Below are 27776 nucleotides of genomic sequence, written 5' to 3' on the forward strand. Positions count from 1 at the left end.
GAAAGATCTAACCAAGATCAAATTAGAAGCAACACTGAAAACTGAAGAAGCATTCTGCTTGAGTTAGAGCTTTCCTGGGTGGGGCCAAGAGGTACCCACAGGATGGGAAGGAGGCCATGTCATCAAATGTATATTGTTGATTTTTTCAACCTTTCTCTTCCTCACTTTTTCTGGATCTTTCTATATGGCCAATGAATTATCTTGAAAGCAAATTCAGTGTAGCGATGGGAGGAATTATTGTATATTTGTAGAGGATTTTGAAATTGCCACAGGTTGTATGTGCCTGCACTTACTTTATGTCTGTACCTCTAAATGAGAAAGGTCACCTGTTCTTGCTGACCCTTAGGAAGTTGTTTATAAGTAGCATGCCTTACAGATATAATATATCAGGCGTGGAGGGAACAAGTGTTTATAATGGGAAAAAAACAGGATATACTGCAAGGAAGCTGCTTTATCTTGGATGATATTCAAACATCTTGAGTGTAGTAGCTGGACTCATCTAAGCAGGTGGACGGTATTTCCATCACACCTTGACTTATATTTTATAAACAGTAGAAAGCTTTTGGGGATGAGTCTCTTGCTGCAGGATATCCAGCCTCTGACCTGCTGTATCCACAATATTTATGTATCTGATCCAGTTACGTTTCTTGTCAACAGTGATGTTGAGAATCAGCTGTGAATCCTATGAAATCAACAATGACATTCCTACCTCCTTACTTATCATGAAGGAAATGTTATTAATTAAGTCGCTGAAGATTACTGAGCTCAGGAATTTTTCCCTGAGAATATCCTGTCCTGGGACAGAGTTAATTGAGTTTAATCAAATAACAATCTTTGTTTAAGAAACAGTTTCAACAGGTGTATTTTCTCTTGATGTTGAATATTTGTTTATATTTACTAGGGTTCCTTGACATAAATTTTCAAGTAATTGAAAGTAAACTCACATGGGTTTGTCTTTCTGTAGGCATGAAATACTTGAGTTTTTTTAATTTTCTCCAGTAGGTGCAACGGTTGTAGTTAGTCTGGAAGAGCTTCATTGGAGATATAGCCCGTTGTGGAATTTCACTATGTCCAGTTTGTCTAGACCAATAAACAGTGAAGATAGTTAGTTTTAAGGCACTATCCTTGCTATCTATTACCAATAAATGTAGAATAATTATTAAAATGGAGTAACACCATCTTCTGAAAAAAAATTAAACAACAAATGCACGAGCTGGTAATGGATTGATTTTCTACTCCTTGCCCAATGTGTTGAGTATTGAAACTCTCTTCCCTTCAGCTACAACTCTGACTTTAACCAGCAACTCCCTCCATGCTCTACTTCCCACAAATTGGGTGCTTTCACAGATTCACAGAACAAATGAGCTGCAGTCCCCATGTCCCTGTAACTCACAACCACAATGAAATTAAGATGGAGGCTTCTAAAACCTGTGATCCTCCCCATGGCAGTAACAGGCACGTTTCCACCCCCTGCTCCTGTTCTTAAGAATTCTACCATGCAGTAAAGTATTTTTGAAAAATGCTTTTGAACTTCTGCATAAATAATTTTGGAAAAACATGAGCAGTTCGTAACTGAAGAAAACATTCCATGCTATAAAAGTAAGATTTGCAAGCCTACAGTGAGTGCAACCAGGATAGATTCTCTAAAGGGTGATTTAAAAGTTCCCAGAATATATCAAAGTCAAAGTAAATTTATTATCTAAATACATATATGTTATCATATACTACCTTGAGATTCATTTTCTTGCAAGCATTTACAGAAAAATAAAATACACTAGAATTTATGAAAAACTATATTAGACAAAGACAAACAATATAATATAGAGACCTGAATATGAGCAAGCCAATGCAGTACTTTTGATCTGATTTTACTTTTGTACTGAAAGAAGTACAGCAGCCAGTTTATACATAGCAGCCCTCCCTCTCTACAAATAGATATATAGCAATGAGCAGATAATCTGTTCTTTCTTTGAATGTGTTTAGAGCTAAATATTTGCTTGAGCATCAATGAAAACTTCCCTGCAATTCTTTGAATGGAACAGTGCCCCCTTCGCTCAGCATTGCAATGTAAAGCTCTCTATGCAATGAACAATAGCAGAGGTGCGCTCTGACAACCTGGGCAAGTTGCATACACTCAGACTGTGTAATGATAACACTTGTCAAAAATACAAAGGATATTTTCTGGCTTTCAGAAGAATCTTGAACATTATAAAAACCTTTAACAGTGGCTTTAATGCATGCAAAAAGTGAGTTAGAGGATGCATTTAATCATATTACTGTGAAATACATTTCTTTTATTAGAGAGGTACATGTTTAAACCTTTTGGACAGAATAAATCTTAGGCTTGGACAAAATATCTACTGATGAACTTCAAGGATATTTTGAGCAATTAAGAAATATTTTTTGAAAATAGGGATTGAAGTGGTGTACCCCAACAATAAATCATGTATATTATACACTGTGACACCTTGCAATTGAGTATGCCTATCACAATGCTTTTCAACAATTTACTCCAAGTTATGAATTAAATACTTGGGTTGAGCAGATGAGGAGGTGGAGAGGACAGTAAATCTTCTCACTGGTTATAAACTAAGCTCAAGGTGCAAGAAGCAGAACTAATGTCATCTAGCCAGGTTGTCAGTAATCTGTGAGTAGATGGTGACAGGATTGCTAGTCAGCAATATCATCACATACTCGACTAATGGGGCCATCAAAAAATCACGTTTACAATCATTATCTTTCAATACTTAATCCTACTGAGTGATTGGAAGAAGTTTTTCCCAGGAGTCATGCAACTGCTTTGGGAAATATTTCTCCACTCTTTAATTGGCCCTGGGAAGTCAGGGAGCTGCAGATCTAGACATCTTTGGAGGTAAAACATGGGAGTGAAGCAAATGGTGCAGAAGAAAGTCATAGAGAAATGGAAACCTCCAACAATCTGTCCAGTTTATGGCAGTCACAGAATGACAAGATCTTGCATAAAATGAAGGGAAGAGAATATCAGTTTTGAGGCAGTCAACACTAGGAACTTGTGTGAGCACTGATTATTTTACATGAGGGAAAGAAGCAGCTTTGGGTTGATTAGTATTCAAAGTGTGTGCAGCAGTTGAAAAGAAACCAATACTAGGTCATTAACCAATTACAGAGACTTTGATAAGCAGTTTAGATCTGCTACATAAAGATGATTTTGCTTTTAAGAGGATTTTGTCTTCAGGTATGTTGGAGGTCAGGTGACTCATCTGCAATCACTTAAATTGAGGTACAAAGGTTGCATAATTCTTTAATGAGGAAGAAAGAGCTTTCACATTCACCCAGTAGTTGATAGAGAGTACTTCACTCACTTGAATTAATTCACCTCTCGAGCTTTGATTTGGTGGTGGGAGGTAGATTCAAGATCTGAGAATGAAATAGCACTTTTTCCCCCTGTGTGGAAGGCTATGACATTCATGATGTTAAAAACTACCATTATAGCGCCATTTATAGGTCTGATTGGTACTATAGGGATTACATCAAAATACTGAACTATGCCAGTAGCAGAGTCTGAAAAATAACTGGAACACAGGGCATAATTCAGAAGATCAGCCTCCAAGTCACTCACAGGTTTCCACAGAGGACAAAGCTGGCAGTAAGTCTTTGTCAGCTGAGAAAGTGGCAAAACTATTGTAATTGGTCCATATAATTAAATAAAAAAGTGAAAACATAAAAATACAAACTGCTAGGAAATCCCAGTAAGGACTGATCATTGTGATGGTCCAGTGATGGAGTATAGTGTTTGTTGTGCTGACATCCATCAAGGCAAAAGACTTCAATACTTCAAAGTTCACCCCTGAAACCCAGGATTTACAGCAATTCAAGTTGAAAGCAAATTCAAACAGGAGGAAATCTGCAGATGCTGGAAATTCAAGCAACACACAAAATGCTGGTGGAATGCAGCAGGCCAGGCAACACCTATAGATGCTGCCTGGCCTGCTGCGTTCCACCAGCATTTTGTGTGTTGCTTGAAAGCAAATTCAGCTAGCTTGAACTCAATAAGCTTGTTGAATATAAAAATGTGAAAATGAAAGCCTAGAAGTACTTTCACAAAGATAATTGTTCTGCACAAAAATATCAGTGAGCCAAAAATATTCATAAGGACAAATAACAATTAAGCATTTGCTGGCAGTGGGCCATTCAGTGAGGTCACATCTGTTTTTGGACCTCAACTCAATCTTACAAAAGTATCCCCTATCTTCCTAATTCCCTTGGTTTCAAAAAATCCATGAAAATCAGTTTTAAATCTACTTAACAACTGTACATCCCCAATCCTCTGGGATAGCGAAAAATAGAATCAGAACTCACTTTAGTGAGATACAAAGAAAAACTTTCATCTCAGTCCTAAATGTGAACCCTATTCCTGCATTCCTAACCCAAGGCAAAGATTCTCCAGTTTTTTTTATCTTATCAGTTCTCTCGAGTCTCAGGTCTATTTCATTGAGATTACCTTCACTGAACTCCAGGGAATACAGTCTTTTTTTCCACTTGAATTCAAATATCTCATCTCTGAAATCAATCTAGTGAGCCTCTAGCGAACCTTCCCTAAGTAAGCAGACCAAAGCTGTCTTAGACAGAACACGGAAATATATCTTGTACAATTGTAGTAAAAATTCTTTAATACTCCAATCCTTTTGGTATAAAGATAAGCATATGTTTTGTCTTCTTTGTAATTGCTGTACTTGGATATTAACCATATTCACTTTCAGTATATATAAACACAAGCTCCACTCAATATCAACACTTCCTCATCTAGCCGTCAAAAAGTACATTCTCATTTTCCATTTTTTATTACAAAGTGGTTAATTACACATTTTTACATCATATCCTCTCTGTCATATTTTTCAGCATTCATTTGTAGTATCTGCTTCCCATTAGCTGCTTTAAAAATGTACTGCAATTCTCACTGAGGCTGCTCCAACAATCCCCAAACCCACAATCTTTACCACCAAAAACAGCAGACACATGAGAATACCTACTGGCCTGGAATACTGTATATCACCATTTTTCTCAGTGGTTTAAAATCAGGAGTGCATTTCCAAGAACACTGAGAATACAGTGGATTCCGGTTAATTGGGCCATAGGTTAATCAGGACAGCTGCTTATTTGGATCAACTCTGAAAGAACAAAATCTGATCAAGAAAATAGCCGGGATTCCCTTCATTTATTTGGGACACTATGTCACTTAATTGGAGTGAGAAACCATTGGCAAACAGTTTCCAAATAGTGTCAGACACTATACCGCATTTAGAGCAAAGTTTTTAAATAGCGTCAGTTGCATATGCTTGTGTTCAAAAAGCAGTGAATTTTGACACTGATAGTTAGTGAGAAAGGTAAGACAATTCAGAACTGTTGTGTTTACTGCAGTTTCAAACATTGAGGCTTGGAGATGGCAGAAACAGCGTGAGGGAAAATGAAATGATTTCACTACAACAAGTTAGGAACAATGAGGAATTTGAAGGTATCGGCAATCATCTTGAACGTTTCAATGATAATGAAGATTTGGAGGATGCAATCGTTGATAGCATTGTATGAAGGCAGTCCATTTTCAGCACTGCATTTTCTGTGCTAATTTTGTCATTTATAGCCAATTAAAATAATGCAGCAGTGTACAGGTACATTGGATGAATTAATCCATTGATAACTATTAGGAATTAATACACAGTTTTATGGTACTATAGAGTATTGATAGTGTTCTCATTTGGTCTGTATTTCTTTTGGATACATAATTTGTTACTCAGTTAAATGATAGTTTGTCCTTTTCATACCTTTTTAACTATTTCCTGAAACTTCAGCTAATTGGGGCAGTCACTAAATGCGCCAAAATGTGCTGGTCTCAATTAACCAGAATCCACTGCACTCATTCAGAAAGACTTCACCAATTAAAGGAGCTGACTCAGCACCAACTTCTCAAGGTGAATGAGAGAGGAGCAATAAATTAAGGGCATTTCGGTGATACTCATATCCTTGAAGCAAACAAATAAATAAAAAGCCTCTACAACCTTCTTATAGCTTACTTTCCAATTTAGGTGATGCCAACAAGCTTGGATATATTACACTGATAGTTCAAGTTTTAATCCTTTTGGCTCTTCACTTCTTACTAATAGCCAACTGTAAAATAACCCATCTTTTCTTATTTTTGACTATGTGCAGGGAAACAAGTTCTATCTGGAGTCATGTTGTCAACAGCCATTTTGTGTTCACGTTGTGTCCGTCTGGATATTCAACTGGGCATTTCTAGTCAGGACTCATTTCAGCATGCCTAATGCATTTTCAGTGTCAGACATACAGCTGATGTAATTTTTCAGTATTTTTGTTATAAGTTGTAGAAACCAGCTGAGCAAACGACTTGTTTGATGGTCACAAAAATATAAATCATCTTACTGCTGTATGGTTCATTATAACAGCAAGGACAAACCTGCAAACTGTTGCTTAACTTTCAGATGCCTGATTTCCAGCTTCTGGAGTGATCATATTCAGTTCTGACAGTTCCTTTGAGCTTGATTTAAAAATTAGAACTTGCTAAAAATGTTTCATTGCTGCCTCTGGGGTCATATTGCTGGCAACATTTTTTGTGTAGACGCATTATGGCATTCAAAAGTTATATATAGATATACAGTATATATGTATGTATATAGACCTGTAATGGCGGATCTGCAATATACCAATGTTTTCATTGCCTTCTGAAACTCCTGTATAATTCTCCAAAATGCTGATGAGCATTATAATAACAAAAGCTAGAGCATAATTTGGACAGTTCTGGAAAGATGTCAACAAAATAGAGAGAGTACAGAGGACATTTACTAGAATGTTACCTGGGTTTCAGCACCTAAGTTACAGAGAAAGGTTGAACAAGTTAGGTCTTTATTCTTCGGAGTGTAGAAGGTTGAGGGGGGACTTGATAGAGGTATTTAAAATTATGAGAGGGATAGATAGAGTTGACATGGATAGGCTTTTTCCATTGAGAGTAGGGGAAATTCAAACAAGAGGACATGAGTTGAGAGTTAAGGGGCAAAAGTTTAGGGGTAACACGAGGGGGAACTTCTTTACTCAGAGAGTGGTAGCTGTGTGGAACAAGCTTCCAATAGAAGTGGTGGAGGCAGGTTCGATTTTTTGTCATTTAAAAAAAAATTGGATAGGTATATGGACAGGAAAGGAATGGAGGGTTATGGGCTGAGTGCAGATAGGTGGGACTAGGTGAGAGTAAGCATTTGGCATGGACTAGAAGGGCCAAGATGGCCTGTTTCCGTGCTGTAATTGTTATATGCTTATATGGTTACTAATGAGAATCTCATCATTTCCACAGAGATTCCTCTTCAACAGTTTAGGGGCACAGTGCAAAGCATGATATGCATAAATCTTTGTTATAGTCTGTATTAGAGATAAAAACCAGGATTAAGACATTGAATTTGCATCTTTTCAACATGCTTAACCATGCTGTTGTGGGCAATTTAGTAGTAAAATGGTGTTCACAAAGTGCACTCTTCTAAGACCTATCCTTGGCAACCCAAAACATCCTGCCTTATGATCATCAACAGCCATATAAAAAGAGGACAAAGATAAAAATGTGCTCATATTCCATCATACAGATAAGACATTTCTCGTTAAAGTGGGACCTGCATGCGTTCTATCAGAAGTCACTTGAAAATTAGACTTTTGGTTACTCTCTAAATGACACCCATAAATCTTAACATAAAAGGCCTTAGTGGTGGAGAAGGTAAAAAACAATGAAGAGTCAACAGATAATGCAATTCCATTCTCTGAGCATTAGATGCTAATGTTGGCAAATACCCTGTGCAGGACACTGATATCAGTGTAACTCTTGTAATTGGATTTCCATTGGTGTGCTCCTTGATTTCTTGTGATTGATAAATGAAGGTTGTAGGTTGCACCTAAATGCTCCAATTTATTCTGAGGCTGGTGGGGAATGTGCAGCGACATCTTCAGATACTGGATTGATGCCAGGAAAACAACAGCTATAATAAGGTGAATTGTGCACAGAATGTCAGACTCAATTTCCCAATAAGTGTAATTTGATCAGAAAATTATTGTTAACATGATCTAACTCAAACCAAGTCATGTGTATGCATAATCTGTTATTGAACACTGGACAAGAAGGATCCACTACCTAGGCTGCAGTCTCAGAAAAACAAGGTGCTGCTGTGGAAAATGTGCAATTATCACAATTAAAGCATCCTTATGGTACTCTGATTGAACTGTGACATTTCCTTACAACACACTAAGGCACTGGATAAACTGTGGGTTTTGAGTTCCTTTCGTGTTTTTACTTTACATTAATGACATCCACAAAAAAGTCACAAGCACCACTAGACTTTTTGCTGATGACTGTTTGATATACAGTTGGCCCTCCTTATCCACGGGTTCCACATGCACGGATTCAACCAACCACAGATCAGGAAAACCCAGACGTTCTCTCTCCAGCACTCATTGTTTGAGCACTTACAGACTATTTTTTCTTGTCATTATTCCCTAAGCAATACAGTATAACAACTATTTACATAGCAGTTACATTGTATTAGGTATTCTAAGTAATCTAGAGATAATTTAAAAGTACAGGCAGTCCCTGAGTTATGAATGAGTTCCATTCCTGAGTCTGTCTTTAAGTCGGATTTGAAGTTGGAACAGCTGCATCTGGTATTATTTAGTGTCAGTTAGTAAAACGTTTTTCTTGGTATATGGTATATATTTTACCTTTCTATGCATATAAAACACTGAAGAAACATATGTATTTCAATAACTAAACCACTGCGTTGCTTAGTAATAATTGTAACTTTCATCGGGGCAGGGCCTTTCAAATGCTCCATGAAAATTGTTCTGATCGTTCACCGACTATAGCCTAACGCTTTTCCAATGACCAAAGGTGTTTCACCTCTTTCTGATCGCTTTATTACTTCCACCTTATTTTCAATCATGATTGTGATTATTTTCATGAACAGAAGCACTGCAGATTCAGAGCTGCACCAGGTCCTAAAGTCCACCGCACTGAGACAGGTGAAATAAATTCCAGGGTTCCGCCGGGTCCTAAAGACCATTGCACTGAGCCAGGTTAGATAAGGGACTTGAACATCCACGTTTTTTTGGTATCGGCGGGGGGTCCGGGAACCAATCCCCCGCAGATAAGGAGGGCCAACTGTACCATCCAATTAGGTCAGCTGATGATGAAGGTACTCTCGAAAAAGATTTTGATAGTATGGTTGAGTGGTCACAACAATGGGGCATACAGTTCAATCCTTCCAAATGTGAAACCATGCGTGTCACCAGGAAGAGAAAACCAGGTAAAACATCATATAAAATCCTGGGCGTCATCCTTGAAGAAACCAAACAGATCAAGTATCTTGGTATCAAAATCCAGAATGATCTGCGTTGAAATGGTCAGACGCATCATGCAACAATGAATGCAACAGGAATCCTAAATTTTCTGAGACGCAATTTTCATCATTGTTCAACTTCTGTCAAGGAGAAGTTGTACCTCACCCTTGTTAGGCCACGTCTGGAATATACAGCTATTGCATGGGACCCATACACATACAAAAACACTACTTCCATCGAGCGAGTCCAAAGACAGGCAGCCTGATCTGTCATAAATACCTCTGAGAGAGAAGTGAGCATTACCCAACTTTTGAATTCATTAAAGTATAACTCTCCAAGATAGACGTGAAGCACACCGTCTGACCTCTTTTTACAAAATGTTAAATGGTCAGCTTGACATAGACTACCAATCCCACACCAAACCCTAACCTATTAGGAGCAGACAAGGGCACTCATTTCAATTTGAAATGCTAACTACCAAGTCAGATGTGTACAGCAATTCATTCTTCCCCTGCACAATTAAAGCATGGAATAATCTTCATTCTACCATAGTCACACAATCAAACCCAATTAAATTTAAGACAGCTCTTCTTCTTCAAAAATCTCCTTCGTAAGTCCACCCTCCACCACCTCCAGTTTAAATTCCATGTGGAATATTTTGGAGAACCAAGAACCAAGTGCCTTTGTGTGTTGTTCTTGATTTCCAGTATTTAGTCACTTATCTCCCATTCTGAAACTTTGCTCAACTGTTGCTCACATAAATGACACAAGATAATCTAGCTTTAACTTCTGCCTCATCAATTGGTACTGAACACCTATGAAATGGTGACAAGAGAGACAATAGATGCTGTAATCTGGAGCAAAAGACAAAGTACCAGAAGGATTCAATGGGTCAGGCAGTGCCTATCAAGGGAAATGGTCAATGTTTAAAGTCGGGACCCTTCATTTGGATTGGAAATAAAGAGGAATGATTGCTAGTATAAAAAGGTGGTGAAGCAGTAGCTTATCATTATTCAATTACAGGGAGGGGTGATAAGCAATTGGGTGCAGGGGGCAGAGAGTAAGAATGGTGTCAGAAGCTGGAGGATAATAGATGGAAGTGACAAAGGGCTGAAGATGGAATCTGATAGGAGACAAAAATGCAGCATGGAAAAAGTGAAGGGAAGTTGGGAGGGGAACCAGTGGGAGGAGTCTGTGGGTAACAGGCCGATGGAGAGCAAGCCGATGTGGGAGGGGAATGGCATCACGTGATGGGGGCCAGTTGGATCAGGTAGAAAACTGAAAGATGGGGTAAACAGAATGAGGAGTGATTACTGAAATTTAAAAATTCAATTTCAGGCTGTCAGGTTGGAGACTGTCCAGGTAGAATACGAAGTGTTGTTCCTCTAATTTTCAGGTAGCCTCAACTTGGTAGTGGAGGAGACTGTAGGAGGAGATGTCAATGTGGGAATGGGAAGTGGAATTAAAATGAATGGCCACTGGGAGTTCTCAGCTGGCACAAGGAATTGAACGAAGGTACCTGATGATGCAACAATACCTGGGACATGGACTTTCAAAATGATCACTGATTGTACTTATTTAATGTCAAATACCATGCTGAGCTGAGGCTAGATTCTAGATTCATATATCCTAACAAGCTTTTATTCATGAAGCTCTAGTCAAAAAGGTAAGCTTCTCAGTGAACTGATCACAATCAGTGCCAGGAAGATTGATTAATTCTGGAAAACAGAATGGAGACAAGACTAAGTTGCATGCATCAACATTAAATCTGAAACTTTTCCTATTTGTTATCATTGATAACGTACAATATTTTATGTGACTTAGATCAATAAACAAGTTTCCAAAGAATTAGAGCCTTGAACAACCCTTTAATTATTCTCTGACTGTTGGTGCATTGAAAATGTGACATGACTCACAATAGAATCATTTACAATCAAACTTCAGCTAGACATTTGCAGCTCAACTTTGTTACGACAGTAATTGGCATGCAATATGGATGGACTTAAATCATTGAATCTTTACTTTATCAGCTATAAAGTCTTGCCAAGGCAGAGGGCACTGGATAAATCTTGTAATATTAATCTGGAAGGACAGCAGCTGATGTGCATTTGTGTAAAAGCAGTAAAGTAGTGATAGACTTTAAATGTTTTAAGACCATAAAAGGTGGGACCTTAAGAGGTGGGACCTTCAGCCCCTTTAGCCAGCTCCATCAGGAATAGCTGACCTGAGATTCCTTGTCTAGTTCCATGCCCTTTCTCCACAACTCCATTCCTTTATTAATTAGATATGTAACTCTGCCTTAAGTATATATATCTGTGGCAGAGAGTTCCAAACCCTTTTCTATGAAGTCCTTCCTCCTCTCAGTTCTGAGCAATTCATAGAGTCATAGAGAGGCATAGAGTAATACAGAATGGAAACAGGCCCTTGGGCCCGACTGTTCCATACCAACCAAAGTATCCTCCCTGCTAGTCCCAGTTGCTTGATTTTAGCCCATAACCTTCCGAGCCATACGATTCCATATACTTATCCAACTGCCTCTCCAATGTTACAACTGCACCCACCTCAGCCACTTCCTCTGGCAGCTCATTCAGATATTCTTTGTAAAGAAGTTACCTTGCTGGTCTCCTTATCTCTCCCCTCTTATCTTGTATCTGTGCTCTCTAGTTTTGAACTCCATAATTCTGGGGAAAAGACTATGACCGCCCACCTTATCCATGCACCTTATGATTTTATAAGCATTTATGAAGTCACCCCGCCCCCCCCCCCCAATAGGTCAAGGCCCCAGCAACCTCATTTCTTGCCTTTCTCAGTAACCTTAGACTTATCCAGTTTAATTTTCTTTAAGAGTCCAGAAACTACCTCCTGCTTTATCACAAAATATTAGCATGATCTCAATAATCTCACTATCATCCATGTCCTTCTCCTTGGTAAATACTGATGCAAAATTCTCATTTAGGAACTTATCCACATAGTCTACCCCAAGCACATGTTCCCTTCATTACCTTGATATAATACCAGTGTTGGGGGACAAGTTTAACACTGTGTTACAAGTGAACCAGTATTTAAATAACTTTGCAACCCTTTTTCTTCAAAGATCCTCACCTCATTTCTATTTCCATGACATTTCTCCATATCTCATTGCCCCCACTGAACAGAGAACAACCTCACCAAGTTCAAGTACTCAAATGCATATGTAAGCACTCATACATACTCACAGACTGAACAGATTTCACTGACTTCCATCCCCTTGCTCTCCAGTCAATCTCCATTGCGGTAACCCATCACTATAATCTGTAGAACACATTCCCAGTGCTGAGAATGCTGTTCCTTTTTCAGAATCGATTGTTTCCTCCTCAGTCCGGTCTTTGTTACATTCTGCTAGGAATATGACTGCTTCCTGTGACAGTGGAATAACTGGGTGTGGCCGAACCTCAGCAATGATGAAAACATCACTGCCATCAAATTCCACACTTTGTCAAACAGCTTCTGGAAGTTCAAACACATCTACTGGTCCCCTCTGTCCACTCCATTCTGACAAATATAATTTTAATTAATGACTAAGTAGTAATCCAGTGGAAATTATGGATGTGGGTTCAATTGCAACATTTAAGATAAGTTTGGATAAATACATGGATGGGAAGGGTATGGGGGCGGGTCGATCGAACTAGGCAGAGTAAGAGTTTGGCATGGATTAGATGAGCCTAAGTGTCTGTTTTTGTGTTCTACTGCTCTATAATTCTATGAGACTCTTTGCTTGCCTAACAGAAGGGTGCCTGTCATTTCTCATTCTGAAGCTTGATGTTCTATGGGCAATATGTAATTGTTCCTGACAGGAGTGGAAAGAGTGACAACTTGATAAGAAAATCACTGGAGCTCTCTTAATGCTTTGTAACAAAATTTGAACTGAGAGAATAATTATTCAAAGGGCATGCTAAAGTATATAAGAATTCTACAGCCTGTAATTGACTTCTTCCATGTGAAGGGTCATCTATGCACAAGAATTTATGTAGTCTTTTATTCCAAACTACAGTAAATGTGAAGAATATAAACAAGACGCAGGACTTAATTAACAAAGACCTAAAATATATGCATGTGAAACCCATACCCATTCTTATATTTTCTCTGAGTCAGCTACTCCACAAACTTAGTTAATCATATTATAACTTGACACATCCAGTTCATTGAGAGACTCATGTTAATTTGATTTGAATATGTTCCCATGAAACATCCTAGGATGTTGTTGATTCTTAGTCACTGAAATATCCAGTGAATTTATATACCGTTATCAATAAATAATTCACATTGGCATTTTGAAGCTATTTGATTAAAATAGTATTTTCTAATTATTGGTGAGAATAATATATTTGGTTGGCCCACACTATAAATATCCATAGGCATAGGATTTGTTTACACCTGCTATCATGCTCTCCACTGTTGCTATCATTCTTTTCAATCCCTGGACTTTCAAAATGCTAATCCAACATTGTTATGAAGGAATAATAATTTTATCTGGCATAAGTTCAGCAGACTCAGTAAGACCAAGTTCATTATTTTCAATCTGTCATGAATTCTCCTGTTTTACAGTATCTCTGTCTCTCTATTGCCTCTCGCTATGGCTGAACCAGACCACAGCATACTCAGAAATGAGTTCCAGACTCCAGACTCTGATCAATGTGACATTATCTGTCTCAACTCTTATCTAACCACTGCTGAAACTGAAGGTGCTTCTTTTGATGTTTCACTAATTTTCACTGTGTTCTCATAATGGCCTACCATTCTACACAAAAACAAACACAGCCAAAATACAGTGGCATTATGGTGTTTGTCCATTGTATCCAATGATGACAGGAAACCTATGCAGGTTTTGAAGTGAAAAAGCCATTCACAGGGGCAATTACACTCTCTCAATGTCAGACGATGGCTGATGAGCTAAATGAGTATTTTGCGTCATACTAGCAGCATGCCTGATGTCGTAGTGTGTGAAGGAAGGGAAGTGGGTGCAGTTACTGCTAAAAAACTGAAAGACCTAAAGGTACCTAAGTCACCTAGACCAGAGGAACTGCACCCTAGGGTTCTGAAAGAGGTAGTATTAAAGCTTGTGGTGGCTTTAGTAATGATCTTTCAAAAATCATTGGACTCTGGCATGGTGCCAGAGGACTAGAAAATTGCAAATGTTACTCCACTCTTTAAGAAAGGAGGAAGGCAGCAGAAAAGAAATTATAGACCAGTTAGCCTGACCTCAGTGGTTGGGAATATGTTGGAGTCAATTGTTAAAGACGAGGTGATGGAGTACTTGGGGACACAGGACAAGATAGTACAAAGTCATCATGGTTTCCTTCAGGGAAAATCCTGCCTGATGAACCTGTTGGAATTCTTTGAGGGGATTACATGTAGGATAGATAAAGGGGACACAGTGGATGTTGTGTATTTGGACTCAGAAGGCCTTTGACAAGGTACCACACATGAGGCTGCTTACCAAGTTAAGAGCCCATGGTATTACAGGAAAGTAACTAACATGGTTAGAGCATTGGCTAATTTGTAGGAAGCAGCAAGTGGGAATAAAAGGATCCTTTTCCGGTTGGCTACCAGTGACTAGTGGTGTTCTGCAGGGGTCAGTGACGAAACCACTTCTTTTTATGCTGTATATAAATGATTTAGATGATGTTGCCAAGTTTGCAGATGATACAAAGATTGGTGGAGGGGAAGGTATTGTTGAGTAAACAGGTAGGATGCAGAAGGACTTAGACAGATTAGGAGAATGGGCCAGAAAGTGGCAAATGAAATACAATGCTCGGAAATGCATGGTCATGCACTTTGGTAGTAGAAATAAATGTGTAGACTATTTTCTAAATGGGGAGAAAATCCAGGAATCTGAGATGCAGAGGGACTTGAGAGTCCTTGTGCAGAGCACCCTGAAGGTTTACTTGCAGGTTGAGTTGGTGGTGAGGAAGGCAAATGCCATGTTAGCATTCATTTCAAAAGGTCTAGAATACAAGAGCAAGGATGTGATGCTGGGTTTATAAGGCACTGGTGAAGCCTCACCTTGAGTATTGTGAACAGTTTTGTTCCCCTCATCTTAGAAAAGATGTGCTGGCATTGGAGAGGGTCCAGAGGAGGTTTGCAAGGATGATCCCAGGAATGAAAGGGTTATCATACAAGGAACGTTTGATGGCTCTGGGTCTGTACTTGCTGGAATTCAGAAGTATGAGGGGGGATCTCATTGAAACCTTTTGAAAGGCCTAGACAGTGTAGATGTGGAAAGGACATTTTCCATGGTGGGAGAGTCTAGGACAAGAAGGCATAGCCTCAGGACAGAGAGAGTCACCCCTTCAAAACAGAGATGCAAAGAAATTTCTTTAGCCAAAGGGTGGTGAATTTGTGGAATTTGTTGCCACAGGCAGCTGTGGAGGCCAAGTCATTGGGTGTATTTAAGTCAGAGGTTGATAGGTTCTTGACTGGAGATGGCATCAAAGGTTACAGGGAGAAGGCCAGGAACTGGAGTTGAGGAGGAGATAGAAAAAAAGGATCAGCCATGATTGAATGGGGGAGCAGATTCGATGGGCCAGATTTGCTAATTCTGCTCCTATGACTTTGTCTTACGGTCTATATCTTTCCAGATATACCGTTGAAAGTCTCCTTACTGGTTGCATCATGGTCTGGTATGGCAATTTGAATGTGCAGGAACATAAGAAGAAGAAGAGAGTGGTAACTCTGACCATATATCATAGGCACATTCCTCACCACCATTGGTAGTATCTACAGGATATTCAAGTAAACAACATCTTCATTAAAACTCCCCACCATCCAGGCTAGCCACCGTTTTTGCAGCTACCATTGAGCAGGAGGTACAGAGGCCTTAAATCCTGCATCACTACATTCAAGAACAGCTACTACCCTTCAACCAATGGTTCTTGAACCAACTAGCAAAACCCTAAAATGGACTTCTGTTTTTTTTAAGCTTTTTCAATATGTATATTTATTCCAACTAATTTATATTTTTGTGAGTGCTTCTTATATAATACAGCAACTAAGTTTTCATCGCACCTATGCATATGCTTGTGCATATGAAATAGGCTTAAATTTTACTTTAATTCTGAGGTATAATGAATAATATTATAAGAGAAAATGAACATTAAAATAAAGGTAGATACTTTTTGGAATGTATAGTCAGTCATGCAGCTTCTGTAAAGAGTGTAACAACATTAAAGGCTAAAGATACTTTTCATCAGAATCTCTAGGTACATCCAACGTTTTGTACTGATCTTTCAGAGCTCTGGAATTAACTTTGTATCATCAATCTGAACTTGACTGACAAGTAGGAGATATAAATGCTATACAGCTGGGCAGGATATTTTAGTGACTTGCTTGAGAATGCAACAAAGAAAAACAAACAGATCAATTCTCTTATACTCCTCAAGACAAAAAGAATGCCATTAACAAAGATTTGGAAAATTATTCAACCTGTAATTCATATATTTTGAGATTGAGAACTGACACAGATTGTCTTTGTAAACAAGGAAGTTTTATTTCAAGATTACATTTTCTTTTACTTGTCTGTCTAGCAGCCATTCAACAGAGGCTATCACATCACTGACTGAGTTAATTACCTTCTTTCAAAACTCTGAAAAGCCTATAACTTATGAGTTAAATCACTATTGTGTGCATCTAAAAGAACAGCTGGAGTGTTAATTACCAATGAGATAATTGGATAATTATTTTAAAGTGAACAGCCCTTGAAAGCTTCGTACAGCATTACAAGAGTGAGACTCATCGTTAATACCCTTCTAAAAACTAAACAAAGATTGAAATTGTTTTTAGTATATCTCTGTTCTCTCTAAGTAACTGTGACACCAGCAGTAAAACACTTGGAGGGGAGGGAGTTATAATAGTGATATGAAGAAAATGAATCATCACGCATTAATTAAATGACAAATGACAAGCCTGCTCAATCACTCTGCATCATAAACTATTTACAGATGTTAATTGAATTCCTTCACACTATTTAACTCTCTGACTACTTCTTGGCAGTTCCCTCAATGTTATCAAATCATTTGTATCTTTTTGCAAAAGAGAAAAATGGAGAGAAAAACAGTTGTTTATCCTATGTTTAGGCCCAAGTGTCCCATCATTTTGATTGTGGAGAGATTTGTGAATGCATTTATGGTTCTGCTATTGGGAAATGTTTAAATATTTATTTCCTCCTATTTGTCCAATGCATTGCAATATTAATGTGTTTTTTCAATACTAGTTGTCATTTCCTTCAGGGGCTGAAGGCAAGCATTCATATGACCTTTATCACTCTGTGGATACTGTTACACAATGAGGACCTTTTACTGTTGTGTTCACTTCAGAGTAATTAACCAAGTTCTGGATACCAGGTTTGGCTAATTGGAATACTCCAATCTTTACTTCTGTCCAAATTAACTTTAATTAAATAATTAATTGTGTCCATTAGCTCGCTTGATGTCATTAGCCATTTGCTAATTTGTATGATACACAATGCTGATTTCTTAAGATATGGTGGTTATCCATCATGTCTGACAATAATCGGAAACCTGTGTGAGAGAGTTTTCAATGTGGAAAAGTCTTTGCACCTGGGCAGTTCCACTCTCTTAACCTCAGAAATTTAGGTCCAGTAGTGCAAAGAAGCATCACAAACTAGGGTCTTCCTTGGTTGCAGTTGATGACCCGTACATCTTCTGTGCCTTCTCATGCCCTTTGCTCTCCACAGAGTGTTGCAAAACTACCTTCCTGGTCACGTGAAAACAGCTACTTGGAGCCACAAGTGATCAAAGGGGATTGCCTCCCCCAGAATGAACACAACAACCTCCTTCACCAGAGGCACGACCCCTCCCTGGACACCCCATACACCAGATATAAAGCAATACCATGGCAGAAATATTAGACCATAAGACACTGAAGCAGAATTAGCTCATTCAGCCCTTTGAATCTGCTCCACCATTCCTTCATGGCTGACCTCAGGTCCCACTTAACCCCATACACCTACCTTCTCACCATGACCTCTCATGCCCTGACCAATCAGGAAACTATCAATGTTCACTTTGTATACCTATGGTCTTGGCCTCTACAGCTGTTTGTGATAGATCATTCCACAGATTCACTCCTTACCTCTGTTCTAAAGGGCTGCCCCTCAATTTTGAGGCTCTGCCCTGTCGTTCTGAATGACCCCACCCTCTCCACATCGACCTTATCTAGTCTTTTAAACATTCACTAGGTTTCAATGAGATCCACCCCAACCCACAAATTCTTCTAAATTCCAGTGAGTACAGGCCCAAAGCTGCCAAATGCGTCTTATATGTTAACCCCTTCATTCCCAGAATTATCCTTACGAATTTCCTCTGGACTCTCTCCAATGACAACACATCCTTTCTGAGGTATGAAGCCCAAAACTGTTGACAGTACTCCAAGTGTGGCTTGACCCGTGCCTTAAAAAGCCTCAGCATTATCTCTTTGTTTTTAAATTCTATTCTCTTGAAATGAATGCCAAAATTACATTTAACTTCTTTACCACAATCTCAACCTGTAAGTTAACCTTCTGGGAGTCTTGCACGAGGACTCCCAAGTCCCTCTGCACCTCTGATGTTTGAATTTTCTCCCCATTTAGAAAATAGTCTGCACTTTTGTTTCTTTTACCAAAATGTATTGTCATAAATTTACAACACTGTACTTCATCTTTCACTATTTTTGCCCATTGTTCCAATTTGTCTAAGTCCTTCTGCAATCATATTGCTTCCTCATCACTGCCTACCCCTTCACCTCTTCATTTCATCTGCAAACTTTGCCACAAAACCATAAATTCCATTATCTAAATTACTGACAAACAATGTAAATAGTAGCAGTCCCAATACAAACCCCTGAGAAACACCACTAGTCATTGGCAGCCAATCAGAAAAGGCTCTCTTTGTTCCCATATGCTGCCTCCTGACTGTCAGCCATTCCACTATCCATGCCCTCTCTCCTGTAATATCTTAGGATTTTATCTTGTAAAGCAGCTTCATGTGTGGTGCCTTATCAACTGCCTTCTGAAAATCCAAGTAAATGATATCCATTGTCTCTGCTTCATCTATCTGGCTTGTTACTTCCTCGAAGAACTCTATCAAATTTGTTAGGCAAGATTTCCCTTTACAGAAACCATGCTGATTTTGACTTATTTTATCATTAGTCACGAAGTACCCTGAAACCTCACCCTTAATAATGGACTCCAGTACTTTCCCAACCACTGAGGTTAGGCCAACTGGCCTATAATTTCCTTCCTTTTGCCTTCACCTTTCTGAAAGAGTGGAGTAACATTTACAATTTTCCAGTCCTCTGGAAACATGCTAGAATCAAGTGATTCTTGAAAGATCATAACCAATACATCTACTATCTCTTCAGCAACCTCCTTCAGAATTTTGCAATGTAGTCCATCTGCTCCAGTTAGCTTATTCACCTTAAGACCTTTCAGTTTGCCTAGCACATTTTCCTTTGTAATAGCAATGGGCCTTCTGCTTCCTGACACTCATGGACCTCTGGCACACTGTTAGTGTCTTCCACAGTGAAAACTGAAGCAAAGTACTTATTTAGTTCATCTGCCATTTCTTTGTCTCCCATTACTACTTCACCTTATTTTTTGCATCTGTAGAATAGCCCATCTGTCCCCCTAACTGCTGTCCCCTATTACTGCTGTCATCCCCTTCAGTTTCCTACCCTTCTGAGCCACAAGACCAGACTCAGTACCAGAGGCACAGCTACTGTTGCTTTCCCTAGGTAAGCCCCCCCCCCCCACCAAACAGAACTCAAAATTGAGTATTTATTGTTGAGGGGGATGGCCACAGTGGTGCTATCTGATGTTTTCCTTTCCCTCTCTTGACAGTCACTTATTTATCTGTTTCGTGTAGCCTTGGGGTGACTACTTCCCTGTACCCTCTTCACTTTCCCTAACAAGCCAAAGGTCATTGAGCTGCAGCTCCAGTTCCCTAACACGGTCTTTAAGGAGCTGCATCTCGATGCACCTGGTGCAGATGTGGCCATCGGGGAGGATGGAAGGCTTCTGGAAATCCCACATTTTACACACAGAACAGAACACTGCCCCTGCAGACATACTTTCTGTTCTTTCAAGAGTTAAATAAGAAAAAGAAATAAGAAATAAACTTACCTACTTTCCTCTCCTCTGCCTGTTCTTGCCAAAGCCTGTTGAACCAAAGCCTTACCATTGTGACTCACACCACTCTGACCACTCTGCTAGACAGTACCTCTCTTTTATGGAGACTGGGTTTTTCAAGCTCCGCTCCAGACCTGCTCAGGAATGCTTCTACTGTGTCTGCGCTGCTCTCCGATCCAATTATTAAGAAAATTTTATCTGTCTTCTGGACCAAATATCCACTAGTTATTCAGACTGTGATATGAACAGATGAATCAAGATTAGATATGCTGTTAGACTCACAGAAATATGAGCTTCCCTTAATTTGCATCTGAAGTGTATTTCCAACATTTTCTGTTTTAATTTCAGATTTCCAACACCTACAGATTTTTGATTCACCACTTCACCAGTCCACAAAGTACCACAAAAAATTACAATTAGTGCTTCTCAGAAGAGTGCTTTCCTATATCAAATTAGACTTCGATTTATTCCGTCTTCTCCTTCATGTTTTCCTAACTACTTAAACCTAAGAAGATACAATATTGATCTTGTTCACCAAGATCCACAGTGCCCTTTCGGTTTACTAATGTTATTACCAGTTTCACATTTTGAAAGTCATAGAGTAAAAGAACACCACAGCCTAGAAACAGGCAGTTTGGTCCCATCTTGTCCTTGTCAGACCATCACTCTGCCTACTCCCATTGACCTGCATCCAGACCATATTCCTTCATGTTCCTTCCATTCATGTACCTATCTAAATTTCTCTTAAAGGTTGAAATCGAACCCAAACCCGAACATACCACTTCCACTGGCAGCTTGCTGCACACCCTCACCACCCTCTGAGTGAAGGAGTTTCCCTTAAACTTTTCACCTTTCACCCTGAACCCATGACCTCTACTTCAGTCTCACTCAACCTCAGCAGAAAAAACTTGCTTGTATTTACCCTGTATATACCCCTCATAATTTTGTATGCCTTTATCAAATCTCCCCTCATTCTCCTACTCTCTAAGGAATGCAGTCCTAACCTATTCAACCTTTCCCTATAACTCAGGTCCTCAGGTCCTGGCAGCATTCTTATAAATTTTCTCTGCATTCTTTCAATCTTATTGTTAACTTTCCTGCAGGTAGGTGTCCAAAACTGCACACAATTCTCCAAATTAGGCCTCACCAATCTGTTATACAACTTCAACATAGCGTCCCAACTCCTGTACTCAGTACTTTGATTCATGGCCAATATGCCAAAGGCTCCCTTGATGACCCTATCTACTTGAGACATCACTTTCAGTGAGTTCTGAATGTGCATTCCCAGATCCCTCTGTTCTACTGCACTCCTCAGTGCCCTACTGCTCACTGTGTATGTCCTACCCTGCTTTATCCTCCCAAAGTGTATCACCTCACACTTATCTGTATTAAATTCCATCTGCCATTTTTCCGACCAGTTTTCCAGCTGGTACAGATCCTGCTGCAAGCTTTGATAGCTTTCCTTGCTGTTTACTATGCCACAATCTTGGTGCCATTTGCAGTTTTACTGATCCAGTTTATTACAGTACATTACCATCCAGATCGTTAATAGGGATGACAAACAACAGAACTAGTACCAATCTCTGCAGCCTACCACTTGTCTCAGGCCTCCAGTCATAGAGGGAACCATCCACTTCCACGTTCTGGGTTCTCCTGCAAAGCTAATGCCTAATCCAATTTACTACATCATCCTAAATGCTATGAGACTGAACCTTCCTGACCAACCTCCCTTGTGGGACTTTGTCAAGGGTCTTGCTAAAGTGCATGTAAACAAAATCCACTGCCATGCCTTCATCAACTTTCCTGGTAACTTCCTCAAACTGTATAAGTTTGGTTAGACACAATCTACCATGCACAAAGCCACGTTGGCCATCTCTAATGTGTATCCAAATACTTATATATCCAATGCCTTAGAATACTTTAGAAAAACTTACCAACTACTCATGTGAAGCTCAATAGCCTGTAATTTTCTGGTTTATTTTTAGAACCTTTCTTAAAAAATGGAACAACTTTAGATATTTTCAAATCCTCCAGCACCACACCTATTGCCCAGGACCTTTTAAATAGCTCTGCTAGAGCCCCTTGCAATATCTGCACTAGCCTCCCGCAAGATTCGAGGGAATACCTTGTCAGGCCCTTGGAATTTATCTATCCTAATTTGCCTCAGGGCAGCAAACACTTTCCTTGGTAATCTATACACTGTCCATGACCTCACTGCTTTTTTACCTGACTTCTATAGTCTTGGTGTCCATCTCCTGAGTAAATGCAGGTGTAAAAAATCCATTTATGGTCTCCCCATCTATTTCAGCTCCATGCATATATGATCACTCTGATCTTCAAAAGGACTAATTTTATCCCTTGCAATTCTTTTGCTCTTCATATATCTGGAGAAGCCCTTCGAAATCTCCTTCACCTTGTTAGCTAGAGCAACCTCATGTTTCCTTTTAGCCCTCTTGATTTTGTTCTTTAGTGTTCTGCATTTCTTATACTCCTCAAGTACCTCATTTGTTCCTTCCTGCCTATATCTGCTATGTACTGTACCTCCTTCTTCTTAACCAGGGCCTCAATATCTCTTGAAAAGAAAGGTTCCCTAACCTTTTATGCCTGTCTTTTATTCAGACAGGAACATACAAACTCTCAGAATTTCACTTTTAAAGGCCTTTCACTTACCAAGCATATCTTTACTTGAAAAAAACCTGTCCCAATCCTTTCTGATACCATCAACATTGGCCTTTCTCCAATTTAAAATCTTTATCTGAGGACCACCTGCCCTGTCCCATTCCCCAATAGGAAATTTAGTATCTCTATGTCTTTATTAAGGAAACTTCCCTGAACTTATTTGACAAACTCTATCCCATCCAACCTTTACAATATGGAATTCCTAATCAATATGTATATAGTTAAAACCACCTACTATCATATCCTTATGTTTCTTGCAACAGAATGAAATTTTTCTACAAATGCGTTCCTCTAAATCTAGCTGACTATTGGGTAAACTATAATAAAATCCCATTAATATGGTCATTCTTTCTTATTCCGCATTTTCACCCATATGGCCTTGGTTTATGAGCTCTCCAATCTGTCCTGCCAGAGCACTGTTGTGACATTTTCCCTGTCTAGTAATGCCACACCTCCCCCTTTAATGTTTCTCTGTCTATCACGTATAAAACAATGGAACCCCAGAACGTTGAGCTGCCAGAGACCTGACTGCTGTAGCTTTCCTCTGTTAGGTCATTCCCCACCGCCCCCGCCCCCCGCCCACAACAGTATTGTAAGCAGCATACCTGTTATTGAGGGAGAGCAGCCACAGGAGTACTCTGCACTGGCTGCCCCTCCTGCAGCCGAGTTTCACTAATGGCTACAATGTCATAATACCACATGCTAATCCATGCCCTAAGCTCATCTCTTTCCTACAATACTCCTTGCATTGAACTATACACAATTCAGAACATTAGTTCCCCCACTCCTGATTTAAATTGTAGGCTTAACAACATCTTTCTCCACAGCCACTCCACTATCTGCGCTGGTGCTGTGGTTCCATCCCCATGCAACTCCAGGTAAAACCCAACCCCACCCCAAACCCGGGCAGGATTAGGAAACCTTCCTGCAAGTATCTTAGTCCCTCTCCAGTCCAGGTGCAAATTGTCCCACCTGTACAAGTCCCACCCTCCCTGGAAGAGCACCCAATATCTGAACCCCTCCTTCCTGCACCATGCCTTTCAGTTGTTACCAGTGATATTATTTTCCTATTTCTGGCCTCACTAGCACATATATTTAGCAGAGGTAGAAACCATAGCCCTGGACGTCTTGTCTTTTAAATTTGCAGGACCTTGTCGTCACTGTTTCTCCCATGTCATTGGTATGAACATGGACCATGACCTCTGCCTGCTCACCCTCCCACTTAAGAACGCTGTGGACTTGATCCTAAATATCCCTGAATCTGGCACCCAGGAGGCAACATACCATCCAGGAATCTCATTCTCATTTTCAGAATCTCTTTTCTAATCCCCTAGCCTTTGAATCCCTTACCTATACAGATCTCTTCTCCCCCCCCCCCTTCCCTACTAAGCCACAGAACGAGACTCAGTGCTAGAGACCTAGCCACTGTGGCTTTCTTCTACTAGATCATTCCTTCTCCCACCTGCCCCCATCTCAACAGTATCCAAAGTGGTATACCTGTTATTGAGGGGAACAGCCACAGAGTACTCTGCACTGGCTGCCTATCCTCTTTCCCCCTCCTGATGATCATCCATTTATCTGTGTCCTGCACCTTGGGTATAACTATCTCCCTGTACGTTCTATCAATCAACCCCTTCACCCCCTTCATACAGCCCCAGCTTCAATTCCTTAACACCATCTGTAAGAGGCTGCACCTGGAAGCACTTCTTGCAGATGTAGTCATCAGGGACACTGGAGGTCTCCCTGTCTTCCCACATCCCGCAAGAGGAGTATTCCACTATCCTGCCTGGCATCCCCACTGCTCAAACGGTGCAATAAGAAATAAATAAAGAAAAATTAATGAAGAAATATACCTACAACCTCAACCACTCCTCACCAAAGCCTCTCTGAGTCTCATCTCCCCACTTTAATATTGGCCCACTCACACAATGGCTGTTCCACTTAAACCGAGCTCATTTTTATTAGACCTTGGCAAGTGTCTAATTGTGCACACTACATCTGCTAGTGATGTGTTGTGCACAGAATGTTCCGGCTGCTCCTGCTCACTTCTTTTTAGCTTATCCTGAAACCTCTATGCTGTAAGTTGCAATACAGTCCAGAGGTTTCAGAAGGATATGTTATGAGATTCCTTTCTCCAGCAAAGTCTGTGTCAATGTTTTATACTTCATAATCCATGAGAATTTATAGTGCAGACTTTATATTTTCTGACACATCTTGATTCATGTTGAATGTAAGTTATTAGAAGAAATGTAACTCTGAATGTCCGCAATGATATCCTGTAGAGAACTGTTACATTTCTTGTGAATTTAAAAATGCAAACACGAGGAAATCTGCCGATTCTGGAAAGTCAAGCAACACACTCAAAATGCTGGTGGATCACAGCAGGCCAGGCAGCATCTATAGGAAGAAGTACAGTCGATGTTTTGGGCCGAGACCCCTCGTCAGGACTAATTGAAAGAAGAGATAGTAAGAGATTTGAAAGTGGGAGGGGGGGGGGAGATCTGAAATGATAGGAGAAGACAGGAGGTGGAGGGATGAAGCCAAGAGCTGGAAAGTTGATAGGCAAAAAGGATACAGAGCTGGAGAAGGGAGAAGATCATGGGACAGGAGGTCTAGGGAGAAAGAAAGGGGGAGGGGAGAACTATGTTCTCGATTATGAAATTTGCAGGTGGTTCCTTGATCCTTGTAGACAACATTAATTCCAAAATCCCTACCTGGACTATACCTTTTCCCACCTTATCACTTGTAAAAATGCCATCCCCTTCTTTCAGGTCCTCCGTCTCTGCCACATCTGCTTTCTGGATGAGGCTTTTCATTCCAGAGCTACTGAAATGTCCTCCTTTTTCAAAGAAAGCAGCTTCCCTACCTCCACCATTAAGGCTGCCCTCACCCGCATCTCTTTCATTTCTTGCACGTCTGCCCTCACCCCATCCTCCTGCCGCCACACCAAGGACAGGGTTCCTCTTGTCCTCACCTTCCACCCCACTAGTCTCTGCATCCAGCACATAATTCTCTGTAACGTCCACCATCTCCAACGGGATCCCACCACCAAGCAGATCTTTCTCTCACCCCTACTCACCGCTTCCTGCAGGAATCTCTCCCTACATGACTCCCTTGTCCACTCAACCCTCCCTGCTAATCTCCTTCGTGGTACTTATCCTTGCAAGCAGAACAAGTGCCACACCTGCCCCCTAGACCTCCTTGCCCACCACCATTTAGGGCTCCAGACAGCCCATCCGGGTGAGGCGACTCTTCGCCTGAGAGACTATAGGGATCATCCACTGTATCCAATGCTCCCGGTGTGGCCTCCTGTATATCCGTGAGACTATACGTAGATTGTGAGACCACTTCATTGAGCACCTTCGTCTGATGAAAAAGCGGGATCTCCCAGCAGCCACCCATTTCAATTCTGCATTGCATTCCTATTCTGACATGTCAGTCCATGACCTCCACTACTGCCACAATGAAGCCACACTCAGGTCAGAAGAGCAATGCCTTATTATGCCTTAGTTGGTCAGGGTAGCCTCCAACTTGATGGCATTAACATTGATTTCCTGAACTTGCGTAATTGACAACCCCCCCTTCCCTATTCTTGTTTCCCTCTCTCCCCTCATCTCCTCACCTGCCCATCATCTCCCTCTAGTGCTCCTCCTCCTCTCCTCCTTTCCTTTCATCCATAATCTCCTATAATGCCCTGTCAGATTCCCCCTTCTCCAGCCCTTTATCTCTTTCAGCAATCAACTTCCCAGCTCTTTACTTCACCCCCTCCCTCGCTCCCGGTTTCACCTATCACCTTTCACCTTGTACTTTTTCCTCCCCTCCCCCACCTTATTCTGACTTCTCCTCTTTCTTTCCAGTCCTAATAAAAGGTCTTGATGCACATTGTTCACTGTTTTCCATTGATGCTGCCTCCTCCAGCGTTCAGTGTGTGTTACTTTAGATTCCGTAAATTTACATTCACTATCCGCAGTGACTTGGTAAGCTATTTAGCCATAGAAGAAAGAGAGTAGTGATGGAAAAGTGTTTCTCTGATTGGACGTCTACAACAAATGTTTTTCTACAGGGATCAGTGCTGGGACCACTGTTGATGGTGATATACAGTGTCTATAGAAAGTATTCACCCACCCCCACCCCGCCAGAAGTTTTCATGTTTTATTGCTTTACAACATTGAATCACTGTTGATTTAATTTGGAATTTTTTTGATGCTGATCAACAGAAAAATACTTTTTCGTGTCAAAGTGAAAACAGATCTCTACAAAGTGAGCTAAATTAATTATAAATATAAAACACATAATAATTGATTGCATAAGTATTCGTCCCCTTTAACAGGACACACCAAATCATCACTGATGCAGCCAACTGGTTTTAGAAGTCACATAATTAGTTAAATAGAGATCTATTTTTGGAGACCTCTGTGCAGTCAAAGTGTTTCAATTGATTGTATTGAAAGTACACCTGTATCTGGAACATCTAACTGTTGGTATTCAGTATCCTGGCAGAAACTACAGCATGAAGTCAAAAGAACACTCCAAGCAACTCTGCAAAAAGTTTATTGAAAAGCACAAGTCAGGAGAT

General features: G+C 40.1%; 1 protein-coding gene and 1 long non-coding RNA gene across 3 annotated transcripts in view; one reads left to right on the forward strand and one right to left on the reverse strand.

Moving 5' to 3' along the window:
• Nucleotides 1–27776, forward strand: part of spag16 (sperm associated antigen 16) — a 773550-nt gene that overhangs the window by 642350 nt on the left and 103424 nt on the right. The gene's annotated exons all lie outside the window — the stretch shown is intronic.
• LOC140728169 (uncharacterized) overlaps nucleotides 951–27776 on the reverse strand; it is a 131678-nt gene continuing 104852 nt past the window's right edge. Inside the window, exon 5 of the long non-coding RNA XR_012099007.1 lies at nucleotides 951–1080. This is a non-coding gene — a long non-coding RNA (uncharacterized lncRNA). The remainder of the gene's footprint in view (nucleotides 1081–27776) is intronic.

The sequence above is a fragment of the Hemitrygon akajei genome, chromosome 5, assembly GCF_048418815.1.
Source record: "Hemitrygon akajei chromosome 5, sHemAka1.3, whole genome shotgun sequence".
Classification (NCBI taxonomy): domain Eukaryota; kingdom Metazoa; phylum Chordata; class Chondrichthyes; order Myliobatiformes; family Dasyatidae; genus Hemitrygon; species Hemitrygon akajei.